This window comes from Squalius cephalus (assembly GCF_949319135.1).
Source record: "Squalius cephalus genome assembly, chromosome: 20".
Lineage (NCBI taxonomy): Eukaryota > Metazoa > Chordata > Actinopteri > Cypriniformes > Leuciscidae > Squalius > Squalius cephalus.
Window position 1 is genome coordinate 20,120,044 of NC_137141.1, and position 12,426 is coordinate 20,132,469.

A 12,426-nucleotide genomic window follows, 5' to 3' on the forward strand; every position below is an offset into this window, starting at 1 on the left:
GAGACGATTGCCCTGTCTAAATATCCTATATATTGCTGTCCTGGCCACTTGAGAGCGTGTGTATGCGACAGCAAGGAAGTGCGCAAGACTGTCTCATGTCTAAAAAATGCCAAAGTGCAGTGGCCATAATGCACACTAAACCCACTCTATCTTGAGGCCCTATCCCAAATGGCACCCTAAACACTCGTGGTCTTCCTACGAGTCCGCACTTTCGTGATGTAACAGAGCTTTGACTGTCGGGAAGAAGTCTGCTGTGGAGCTCGCACCAGTACGGGCTCGGCAAAAGTGCGCATTGAGGGCTCATATCGACCGCAAGGGCGGCGCTCGCGAGCACCCTTCTGAAACCTAATGGACTTAACAGACATGGCCAAAAAGTGCATATGAAGCGTGCCATTTGGGACAGGGCCATAGAGCCTAAACGTATCCCATTATGCATTATATTCGGGAACTCACTTGCCCCGAAATCGCGAGATGTCAAGGAAAAGGTTCCCCTGTAAGTTAGATTAGATAGTACATATCCTATAATTTGGAAGTGAAACATAAATTGGTGCTCATTTTATTGGTGCAAAGATGAGTAGACTGTATTTTGTACAACATTTGCAACTGCTTTTTATCACTTAAGCACCACAATTTTAAAATCTTGTCTTGTTAGTTACATAGCGACTACTGAACAGACATTTAGAAGTTTATTTTCAATGCAAAGTATTGAAAATAAAATAGATCTGTAAACACTTTTTTTTTTTTGCAACACTATAAGTGTGTCCCATCGGGTAATCATTAGTTATATACACACTTTCAATCTTCATGCCTACTTGAACACTTGGGCCAAATACAGGAAATACGTCATGTAAGTAGACAGGGGCAAAAGAACACTAAAGCAGTTTTTTTAGTTTGTGTAAAGTTTAGGGGTGAAACTACACCTTGTGAAATGTTGCACTTATTTATTTGTCAGTTATTACGGTAGAAGTTTGCCTCACTTCCAGTCTTTCTCATTTGGTCATTGCGAATGTTTGAGGAGTTTATGTATTGCATTGCATACTTGTGAAGTAAACCATGTGATTATGAGCACTGAGTTGAATGTTCCTCTTTTTGCACTTCCCTAAAGGTGTCACATCACACTTTTGTAGATGTGACCCATACTCACAAGTTCCTCAAAACAATGCTCTCACACAAGTGTGTGAGAAAGTTTTCCAGTGCAGGTCATACAATCCAGAGTACATTAGTCAATGATTAGCTAAATTCCTGACTCAAGGTCAGCAATTAATAATGGAAAGTTACAGAATATGTTGATAGACTTGTGTAGGTAAATATGAGCACTTCAATAAACACACAGTCATCCTGAAGTCTGGTACCGTAATGATGATCGCCCTCTGCAACGTCGTCTGGGTGGAGTGTCACTGTTACGTCACGTGTGCTCTTGGACAAGACTGAGATTTTCTTGTTCTAATCTGGATATGAAAGGGCCCTGTGTTCTGTAAAAGGACAGTTTGTGTAAACAAGTCTTGCTCCCACTGCAGCCAAACATGTATGAATGTGTATTTTTAACTTGGAAGTGTGAGTGTGTCAGTGGAGAGTCAATATCTCGCTCTCTACTATAAATGTGTGGGGTCAGAAAGCACAAAAACATTTTCTTAATTAGTGTTTTGTGCCAGTAAAAATATTGAAACATCCTTAAAATAAGTACTTGATCATTTTATTTTCGATATTTGAACTTGAAAATAGCACTAAAATGCTTGTGATTTTTTTTTTTTTTTTGCAGTGAATGTATATTTCCCCTTTGAAGCCACAGAAAAGGAAAAGCACATGCACTGCACACGCTGCATGCATGATTGAACTCCTTCCTGTTCTCTTCAAAACCACATCATGGGCAAAAGCACCAGAACAGAAACAGAAAGAGGATTTGAGCCCAGGTATATCTTGGATCGTTCTCACTCATTATCTTTTACTGAAATTTTTACTCATTTACTGTTCATCTCACTTTTCTCAGTCTTGTTTCACTCTCTTTCTCTCACAAGATTGCTATCTAAATGTAGTCTCTTTTGTGCCATGTGTCCTGCACAGAAGTGCTTCCCTGTGCTTTATATTTTCATAAAAATAACTTCTCATGGTTTGACTTATGCTGTTGGATATGGAAAACTGACTGCACATAATTGTATAATTGTGTTCTTGGGTAATTTTCCGGTTACTCTAAGAACACAGGCTTCCTTTATTTTCCGGATTTAATCAGAGCTCTAGATCTCACAGGGACCTTCTCTTTTCTCTTCTCTCTCTCTTTCTCTCCCCTTGATAATTTCCACGGTGCTTCATTTTCTGAGGAACATTCTGAATCCAAACTATTCTCTCCGTGTAATTCTTGTCTGTTTCTCTGTGAATCCATCAAGAGGAGACTCTGAAGAGAGTTTGCCCTCTGACCTTTAGGTGTGTGTAGTTTAGGCACTGTTGGTTCCATAAATAGTGTCTTGCAATACTGGCTTTCTGGGTATCTTGTGTAGCAAGCATTCGAGACCAAATCCACACACACACACTGACAAAAGTCAAGCCATGGTCAAGAGCATGTGAAGAACGTTCAGCTGGCTGGGAGTGAGATCAAGGCTGAAGACTTTTGCCTTTTATAGCTGGAGAGAGGAGTCTGGACAAAGTAAACAGTGAGTAAACTACTGCGCTCTTTCCTCTTCCTCTCTCTTTGTCTATGGAACATTAAGAATCTTCCCAGGCCTGTTTACATGACTGCTGGAAATTAAAAGGGCTTATATTTATGGGTTCACTCTCCTTTTCCAGGATAGAGATTGTGTGCTGCATATAGGCGAGGACAAGGGAGAGAGAAAGCAGAGGGGTGGTGCTGTGTAAAGTTCATTGTTCACATTTTAAATCAGCTAACCTTTTGGAAATCCTTTTGTTGTCTCATGTTCTTTAGGAAATTTGGTGCTGAAATCCCTTTATGTTGTGTTGACTTGGGATGTTAGGATTGTGGCATGCCCTGTTTATTTATAAAGCAGTCATCAGATCAATTTCCTTCATAAAACATGTGATCCGAATCTTGTACTGCTTATAATGAAATATATGAATAGCCTTGATGACCTAATTTCCATACCTCATGAGACTTCAAGCAGTTCTTAGTCATGTTTCATTTAGTCTCAGATGTTTCTAAACCTTTAAAATCCAGATAAATTAGAATTGTTGACAAAGGAGTAGAGCTATGACCTTAATGTGGATAGAAGAGCTCAGATAATGAGTTCATATTCTTCCTAATCTATGACATATGATTGCAGAAGGTTTTTGTGTGTGTGTGTGTGTGTGTGTGTGTGTGTGTGTGTGTGTGTGTGTGTGTGTGTGTGTGTGTGTGTGTGTGTGCGTGCAAATCTGAGCACAATGTGTGACACCGACAAGTACATTTAATCAAGTTAAAGTATTCAATCTGGCAAGTGTACATGCACAAAACAAAAACTTGATACAGATTGTATTGCGTCCGTCACATGTCTGTCTGCGTATGCGCTCAAGGTCAACTGTAGCGATGTATGAAGCACAGCTAAACGAGTAAATAACAGTAAATGTGACCTTACCTTAAGTTTGGACTGGCAGATTTCAGTTGGACTATATAGATGATGAAAATTGAAAATTATGATTTATTAGTTTAGTCTGACTGAAATTGAAACATTATGTATATAGTTACACTTTAATTTTGAGATATCTTCTGTAATTCTAGAGAAAACAAGTGAGCTTACTATATAAATCTGAGAAGCAGAAAAAGCAAGACCATTTACTCTGCATTAATCTCATTACTGAAAAGTGGTTGAGAGAGAATTCAAATTAGATGTGAATGAAAGATCTCATTTGTGATTTTTGACCTTCAAAACTAGAACTTTCAGTAAATGATCTTGGAATTCTTAGAATTCTATAATCTATTGTCAGTAAATGATTAAAAGCACACAAGTCTCTAGAATGTCATTGTCTGCTGTTGCTTTTAGATTAGTATTCACTGAAAATGAAGGGCCAAACCACATCTAATAATTATTGATTTTCCCGTATCTTTGTCTGTGTAAAATATAATAGAATAATGAGCAGCAATAAAGCTCTCGACCATCTTAACTTGCCTTTATTTCCTTCTAAACTTAACCTTATACTGGAAGATACCCTTACAAAAAATATGTTTATTCAAGTGTGCTATTAGTATACTTCTTTTAAACTAAAAATACCATGTTGAGTGATTCCTTCAGAGTGAACACGGTGAATCTGACTGCAGTAGATGTGAAAGATATGAATAAAAATGATGTTAATTCAGCCAGCGCACATACCTGTATTTACCTATGGTATTTACATCCTGTTTTCGGTCGAAGTCCACAGTAGTTGATTGTCGAGTTCACGCGCATAGGTTTAGTACCTATGATCACGCGCGTCAACTCGACAATCGACTACTGTGGACTTCGACCGAAAACAGATGTAAATACAGGTATGTGCGCTGGCTGAAATAACATCATTTTTATTCATATCTTTCACATCTACTGCAGTCAGATCCACTCGTGTTCACTCTGAAGGAATCACTCACATTGGCTGTGCACTTGTAATGACACATCAAGGATGTTAAGAGGATAAAAGCAGGTTTAAAACTTGCCCCATTGAAGTCAACAGGGTGCAAATTTTAAAAAGAGGATAACACGGTGTAGGCAACACCGATTTTTGTCGTTGTTCTCTGTATTGACAGCACTCCAAATTTACAAAAAAATTAGCTCAATGTTAAAATTGACCGGAGTTCTCCTTTAAGTATACTTGACTTATACTGACAGAAAAGTCTAAGTAGATTTGCCCTATATAAATTCAATCTTTGATTTGAGATTAAAAGTATAATTAAGTATTCTACTTGGCTTGTAGTTGTGTTTACTCTTTTGATTGAATAGCCTATTAAATACTTATTCACATTTACATACTGTCTTATAAACTTACATTTTTGTAAGAAAACAGATTTATACAGAAAACAGATAGGCTATGTTCCTAATTCTGATTATGTGAGTTTTTGTGTAGTCCACTGGGAGTGTACATAAGAATTTACTTCAAATCTACTTACAGTTAAAGATACATTTCAAGTATAAAAAATGAATACCTAAATGGGAACATAGTATACTTAAAGTGCAAAATATAAATAGTAAACTAAATGTATGATGTTAAGTTCACTTAAAGAAAACAGTATAAAACTACTAAACTAGTTTACTGAGAGAATTCTTCAAACTGTACTTTCAAACAAACTTAAAAAAAGTGTTGTACATGTATTTAACTAGTAAAGTAAATGTATACCTGTTCATTCACTTAGTATAGTTGCTGTACAAACAAAAAACGTAGTTACTTGCAGTGTACTCGAAGTTTACTGTTACACTTAAAGTATACATTTAGACACTAAAAAGTGGGCCAATTTAGTCCCTAGGGGTAATGAAATAGTAAACTTACAAGTATACTAGTACATTGATATACTTATACATAAAGTGTTCTTAAAAAATATTCTTGAACTTTACTTAAGTATAGCTACTTTAAAAAAGTTAAACTTGAAGTATACTTATTTTTTTGTAAGGGTTTCCTGTAAAGATGCAGCTCCAGATATACATGTTCAGCCAGTGTGAAGATAAAGTTCTAGTGTTTTAGGCAGATTTTTGCCAAATTCTTTAGGCACAGGTGACTGTTCCCCTTGAGGACAGCTGGTCCTCTGTGTCAGAGAGAACTGAGAACGCCCACTTGGATTCAGTGACTAGGCTGAAAGACAAGCTCTTTTTTCACTCCATAGTCAGCAGTATGGAGATCCGGCAGATCTGGTGGATTGATGTTACAAAAGACGATGAGGTACTGACCCTGAGTCAGAGTGAGGTCACATCCTAAACTAACACCAAAGAACCACAAAAGAAGCAGGAAAAACTGCATAGATGCTTGGTGGTAGCACAATCACCATTGTGCTCTTCGGCAATCTCAGGTTCCTCTAGGTATAGTTGTGTTCATGGATAGTGAATTGTAATTGGCTTTGGATAAGGGGCATCTGGTACATGGCAAGATTCTCAAACTGAATTACAGAGATGGGAGATATTTTACGTCTATATGTTGATGACTTTATGGAAAATTAGAATATAATTGGCTCTTTTATTCAATAGTTCCCTTCTCTTAATAATATCTTTTCCTTCTGATTGCTTCTGACTGATCTTTTCATCTCCTCCTGTGGCAGATGCTGTGGTTGCTGTGTTGTCCTGGCAACACTGACAGTGAAATAAATGCACTGAGAGCGCTGCATTATTTATCAGCGTTAATGAGTTAAAGGTGTGGCAGATCGTGTAGAAGGACTCTGTTGTCAAAGTCTCTGTATTCTGAACCACTACCCTGCTGTGTGTGTGTGTGTGTGTGTGTGTGTGTGAGAGAGAGAGAGAGAGAGAGAGAGAGAGAGAGAGAGAGAGAGAGAGAGAGAGAGAGAGAGAGAGAGAGAGAGAGAGTGAGAGTGAGTGAGAGAGAGTGAGAGAGAGTGAGAGTGAGTGAGAGAGAGTGAGAGAGAGTGAGAGAGAGAGAGAGAGAGAGAGAGAGAGAGAGAGAGAGAGATGCCTCTGGGAACTTACAGTATGTCCCAGATCTAAAATCATGAACATCATGATAGGGGTGGGAATCAGTATGGACATGGTGATATGATATGATATTATATCAATATCTGGTCGCCATATAATAACATTGCTATTTTTTATGTTATTCAAATAATTATATGTTGGTATTGACAAGCACCTGAAAGTGAAAGACAACTGATTTACCTTTTTGCTTTTATATAAGCATAAAATTGTCATTATTATTATTCATGTATTCCCTTATATCCCTTATCTAAAAAAGGAAATCAATGTTTTTAAAAGGATATCAATACTTTTATTCTGCAAGGAAGCATTAAATTCAGCTTTGCCATCACAGCAATAAACTACATTTTGAAATATATTACAATAGAAAATAGTTGCTTTAAAATGTAATAATATTTTACAATATTACTGTTTTTACTGTATCACAGTGGTGTTTATTTGCGTCATTGTTTGGTAACACTTAAAAATATGGTCGATAAAAAATAGATATCACAAACATTTAAAAGTCTTACTGGCCCAAAACTTTTGAACGGTAGTGTGTAAATGAAAAGCCCAAATAAACCTCTTTAGCAACTGAAAGCGGTACCACAACGCTCACTTTGCACATGTGACACACTGTATGACCACAGACAGCTTAGATGATGAGGATATTTTTGTCATGGAGAAAATTAGGCCTACCGTAATAGTCTGTGCTTATTGTCTATTAAAAAGACAAGCCTTAGGAGAAAACAGAGCTAATGGTCTCAAATGGTAAACAGCAGTCTGTCTTTTGCTCTGTGTATCCAAACAACGCTATCTCACGAGTGATTAAAAGGTGGCTAATTCGTATGAATTTGTACGATTTGTCTAAACCCACGTGATGGGTATAGGGGTGGGGTCAGGGGTAGGTAATTCGTACGAATTTGGCAACTCGTAAAATATGTACGATTTAGCAAAAATCGTACGAATTGGTACGAGTGAGGTTGTATGAATTGGTACGAATTAGCCACCTCATAAAATTCGTAGGATTTGCCACTCATTGGTATATCTGCGTGTTTGTTTAAAGGCTTGGTATTGTATCTAGGCAGCTTTCAATGCTTTGAGCGCTCATAAAAAACAACAAACCTTCTCACACTTCTGAGATGACAGAAGGTCTCGGTATGGATTTGTCTTGGAACAATGCAACATAATTCATCAGAAAGGGACGACAGGGTTTTCTTTGAAAATGCTTAAGGAGGGGCCTTGTGTACAGAACACAAACTCATTGTCCCTCGTTCCGTTTCCGTGGTTCTGTCTCCCCTGGTGATAATAATGCTCTCTTCCTTATCATCTCTATGGTTACAGGGTTTCATAGAACCAACAACATTTGGAATTCTACTGTACTGAGTACATGTAAGCAAGCAAAACAAACAGCACAGAGTTGCTCAGTGCTTAATGGCCTTTGAGGAGAGCTGGCCACAAGACCAGAGAACAAAGCACATTTTGTTCTTCTCAGCATGTCTTGGTGGATTAACATCTTAACCTTGCTTAATGCTTAATCTAATAATGCAAAAGTGGGTCATGAATACAAATATTTTGAAGTAAATAAATTTTTGTGTGTTTGATAATCAAACATGCACGCAAGCTGTGAAGACACATCGGTGGATATTTCCTTGAAACTACCCCTGAGTTCCACAGAAATCAGACAAGAACGACAATAACCACAGCCAAGCCATGTGCAATTTTAGATTCTGTGGTATTGGTCTGTACGATGGTATGCTCAGGAATTATTTAAATATATAAGACTGCATTTACAATTTTATACAACACACAACTGAAGTATAAATGTTCAGAATTAATACACTCTAAAAGATTCTGGGTTGTTTCAACCCAAGTTTGGGGCAAATATGGACCCAACCGTTGGGTTTAAAATGTAATTAAAACATTTTAACCAACGCTTGGGTTTGTCCATATTTGACCCAAACATGGGTTGAAACAACCCAATATTTTTTAGTGTATTAATCGTCATTTATTCTTTTCCCTGGGAGCTCCAGACAGAGTTTTGCAATGGTTAACTGGGCCTCTACTAAAACAGTGAATGCACTATAAGCATGGAAATATTTGCTGCTAATGTTTGGTTTTAAGGTTTGAGTCTGGGCTTAAGGGAAGGTTAAGAGATAATAAGTGTGCATTTTTGTCATCGGCAGATTTTGTCCAGATGCACTCCTGGATTCAAATCAGCGTTTTAGGCATGGTAGGCGTGCGCTCAAACAAGGATGCTAGGTTGCTAGTGCACCCCTTGAGGCCAGGAGAGTGAGGTTTACTCACACAGCTCTTTCTAATGGTCTCCATTACACACCTAGACATACTTTCACCAAAAAAAACAAAGCAAAAAAGAAAACCCCCGGAAGCATTTTCTATATGTTCATCTTACTTTAATTTGTACATTTGATAAACATATTTTTTGGGAGAAAGGCACATTTATTTTTCATATTTCTTTCTTTTTTTTATTGGTTCTTTTTTCCTGAATTTTTTTGAAGGTCAAGATTAAAGACACAAATTTGGTTTGAGGTGGCAGCCTTATTGTAATGGAAATGGTCTGCTAACAAACACACACAGATTGCAGGTTCAGTCTCACATAGACATGACCTAAAACTTTAGGGTACTGTTAAAATCCCACCATATAAACTATTGTGGACATTGCTCCAGGAAACTGCTTCTTTGATTACAGTAGAATACGTTTGTTATACAGAAGGTTTAGTGTTGACAGAGAACAGTGGAGGCTTGACATTTTACTTAATTGTTTTACACTGCGTTAACATTTTATTTTATAATATGTTGCCATGATATATTAGTTTCAAAACAACAGGATGTTCTCACGCACACGCACACACACGCGCACACACACACACACACACACACACACAATCAGAACATATCCTTTCACATGACCTCACATACTTGAACGCCTGTAGATATTAATACAGTCCTGGTCAGAATTATTGTTACCCTTGGTAAATATGAACAAAGAAGTCTTCTTAAATATTGCCTTGATGGTAGAAATGGGAATTTTCAATGCTTTAGCTATTTTCTTACAGCCACTTTCTATTTTGTGAAGCTCAACAATCTTTTGCTGCACATCAGAACTCTTATTGGTTCACCGATAAATGAAAATTACCCTATAATTTACTCACCCATCCTAGGTGTATATGACTTTCTTCTTTCAGCTAAACACTTTGGAGTTATATTAAAAAAATCTCCTGGCTCTTCCAAGCCTTATGAGTGAATAGTAACCTGAAATTTTGAAGCCCAAAAGCGCCTCCATCCATCATAAAAGTACTCCACACGGCTCCAGGGAGTTAATAAAGGCCTTCTGAAGCGGAGCGATGTGCTTTTGTGAGAAAAATATACATATTTAAAACTTTATAAACTATAATCACTGGCTTCTGGTAACGGTGAACTCTGACAGGTATAGGCCTATATTAGGCTGCTGTCACTTTAAGAGCTAATACACGGATCCAATATACTGATACACATGCGTTTTCTTTATGTTCTTATGTTTCTATTTGCGTTTCTTTCGATTGACACTTATCATATAATTGCCAACACCTATATATATATATATATATATATATATATATATATATATATATATATATATATAAATCTTTGTTAAAAATGTGTTTAGATTTTTTTTCCGTTGAATTTTATTGGTTTATTGGATGTTTGATTAATTCACTGATTGACCCTGTCAGGTTGTTCATCATGTTGATATAAGAGTTGTTGATATTTGTTGTTTTCTTTGCCTGACGAAGACTGCTTATGGTCGAAACGTTGCAATTTATTAAACTTATTTGGGTGCAGAAATAGCAGTGTGCTGGTTCTTTTGCATTTCAGCTGTTTTCTTTTAATCAAGCCCCTGCTTAAGTGATGTTTGGATGTGTGCATACTACTTTGAGTTTAAAAAGTTCACTGAGAGATGTTTCTAAATATTTTCTCCCTAATGTTCCACTGAAGAAAGTGCTGGCAGAATTTTCATTTTTGAGTGACCTATCCCTTTATTTGCCTAGTAAATGCTACATCATCATCAAAAAAAAAAAAAAAAAAAAAAAAACTTGTTTAGTCTAGAAATAGCCTAAATTTGGAAACTTGGCTCTGAGAATAAACTCAATGAGATTTTGAGGGTAAAAATTGCAAGGCTTGAACATTCTCTCTGACCCTCTCTAACTAATCTAATCACACTAACAGAGCACTCTTGACATCTTTCTTTTATCACCCGCTAATGAGCCATTCAGTTCCTCTCATCTACCCTTTTAACTTGGCAAAACAGTGCAGTATTATCTATGGTTTTAATCATCTCTCTGTTGTTAATGGTCAGTGTGTGGGAGTGTTTTACTGAGACACCCTCTCAGATTTCAGCAAAATGTAAATGAAGGGCCTTTTGATAGATCACTGGTGCGGATGTTTTTGAGTCTATGATCCCTGTCTGGCCCATGTGCATACCACATGCTATAACCAGTTCAGTCTTTGCATAACTATGGATCATCTAAGGTTGCTGCCTGCGTGGCTGGCATGCAAACAACCAACCCAGAAATGATGCAGCAGACATGACTGACAGATGTTAGGGGGCATTCTTAGCCTATATCTTATGTGGTCTAGAGTCTATATATGGAAGTCTATTTTTAACTCAGTGGGGTAAAAGAGAGGTTGGTCTTCAGTCTCCATTTCACATTCGTATAGAGTAGTGTCCAAAAGTCTGAAACCTCCTTGAAGATTTGAGATTTAAAAAGTTTAGGATTTTGAAAAATGATAAAGAAACATGAATAAGAAATATTTAGGATTCTGCACTATTTCTGGGTCACTAATTAAATCAAATTGATCGTGTGTGGTGTGACTACTGACTCTTACTTTCTTACATACAGAAAGGTCTTGCATTCAAGACTACTGAAAAAAAAAAGGTAGGGTGGAGCAGGAATGCCACAAGAATAATCGGAATGAGGTAAGGGCTGTTTATACTTTCTCAACGTTGTTTGGTGGATTCATATGATGCTCCTCAGGAAACCTGTGAGGAACTTACAGCTTACTGTTTATTGTAGTCACAGATAAAGCCCCACCTGTGTATTCTGATGACAACTAAACAGAGAGAAACCTATCAGCACATCTCCCTCACCTCACGCCCTTCTAACACATCTATTGTTCCTAATGAGACATCCTATTTGGAAAGGATAAACTTGTGAACTGAACTGTAATATGAACTAATAGAAAAGAAAGAATAACAAACATGAACATATACTTTTTGTGTGAAGACAACAGGTGTCAGCACGAACAACTTTGTCTGTGGTGAGCAAACAATGGAAACTGAGATTTATTAAAAAAACATGACTTGTTTCCCCCTGTGACTGACAGCAGAGTCATGCATAACATCTGACCTTATAGGCTACTTCAGCCAACTTGGTGCAGGGAATTCAGCAGAGCCCTGTGAATTTCAACACATCCCTGGTGAAAAACTGGTTAGCTGGTTATATCTGGTATTCCATCCTGGTCGAGGTAGTTAGATGAGTTTTGGGGTGGCAGTGAAAAAACTAAATTAACAGCTCATTAGGCTACTCCCTGTTAGAAAATCCAGTTTATTTAGCTGGTCCTTTAAACGTGGTGAAATGGTAGCTGGTTTAGCCTACTGCTGATCCAAGATGGTCTACCAACAAAGTGACTAGTTAGAGACAACTGCAAGTTCCAAAACACGTATTTTACTACCTTTTCGCCAGAATTTAACCCTAACCTTTAGCCTCCTGAACCCCAAATAAATCAACCAGTTGTAGTAGGCCACAAGAAACCCCTTCCAGGTAGGCCTAATCACGTTTTCATTCCAGTGATGAACAGAGCTCTG

The 12,426-nt window shown here is 37.4% G+C and overlaps 1 protein-coding gene across 3 annotated transcripts in view; it reads left to right on the plus strand.

The window, feature by feature from the left end:
- Window positions 1–1,843: 1,843 nt before the first annotated feature.
- b3gnt2b (UDP-GlcNAc:betaGal beta-1,3-N-acetylglucosaminyltransferase 2b) overlaps window positions 1,844–12,426 on the plus strand; it is a 29,445-nt gene continuing 18,862 nt past the window's right edge. The window contains exon 1 of one of the 3 annotated variants that reach the window (XM_079852723.1): window positions 1,844–1,910. The gene's annotated coding sequence lies outside the window, so the exon portion shown is untranslated. Of the gene's footprint in view, window positions 1,911–2,225; window positions 2,646–11,262; window positions 11,539–12,426 lie in introns of those variants that run through there. The other 2 variants (XM_079852722.1, XM_079852721.1) reach the window with 2 other exon arrangements.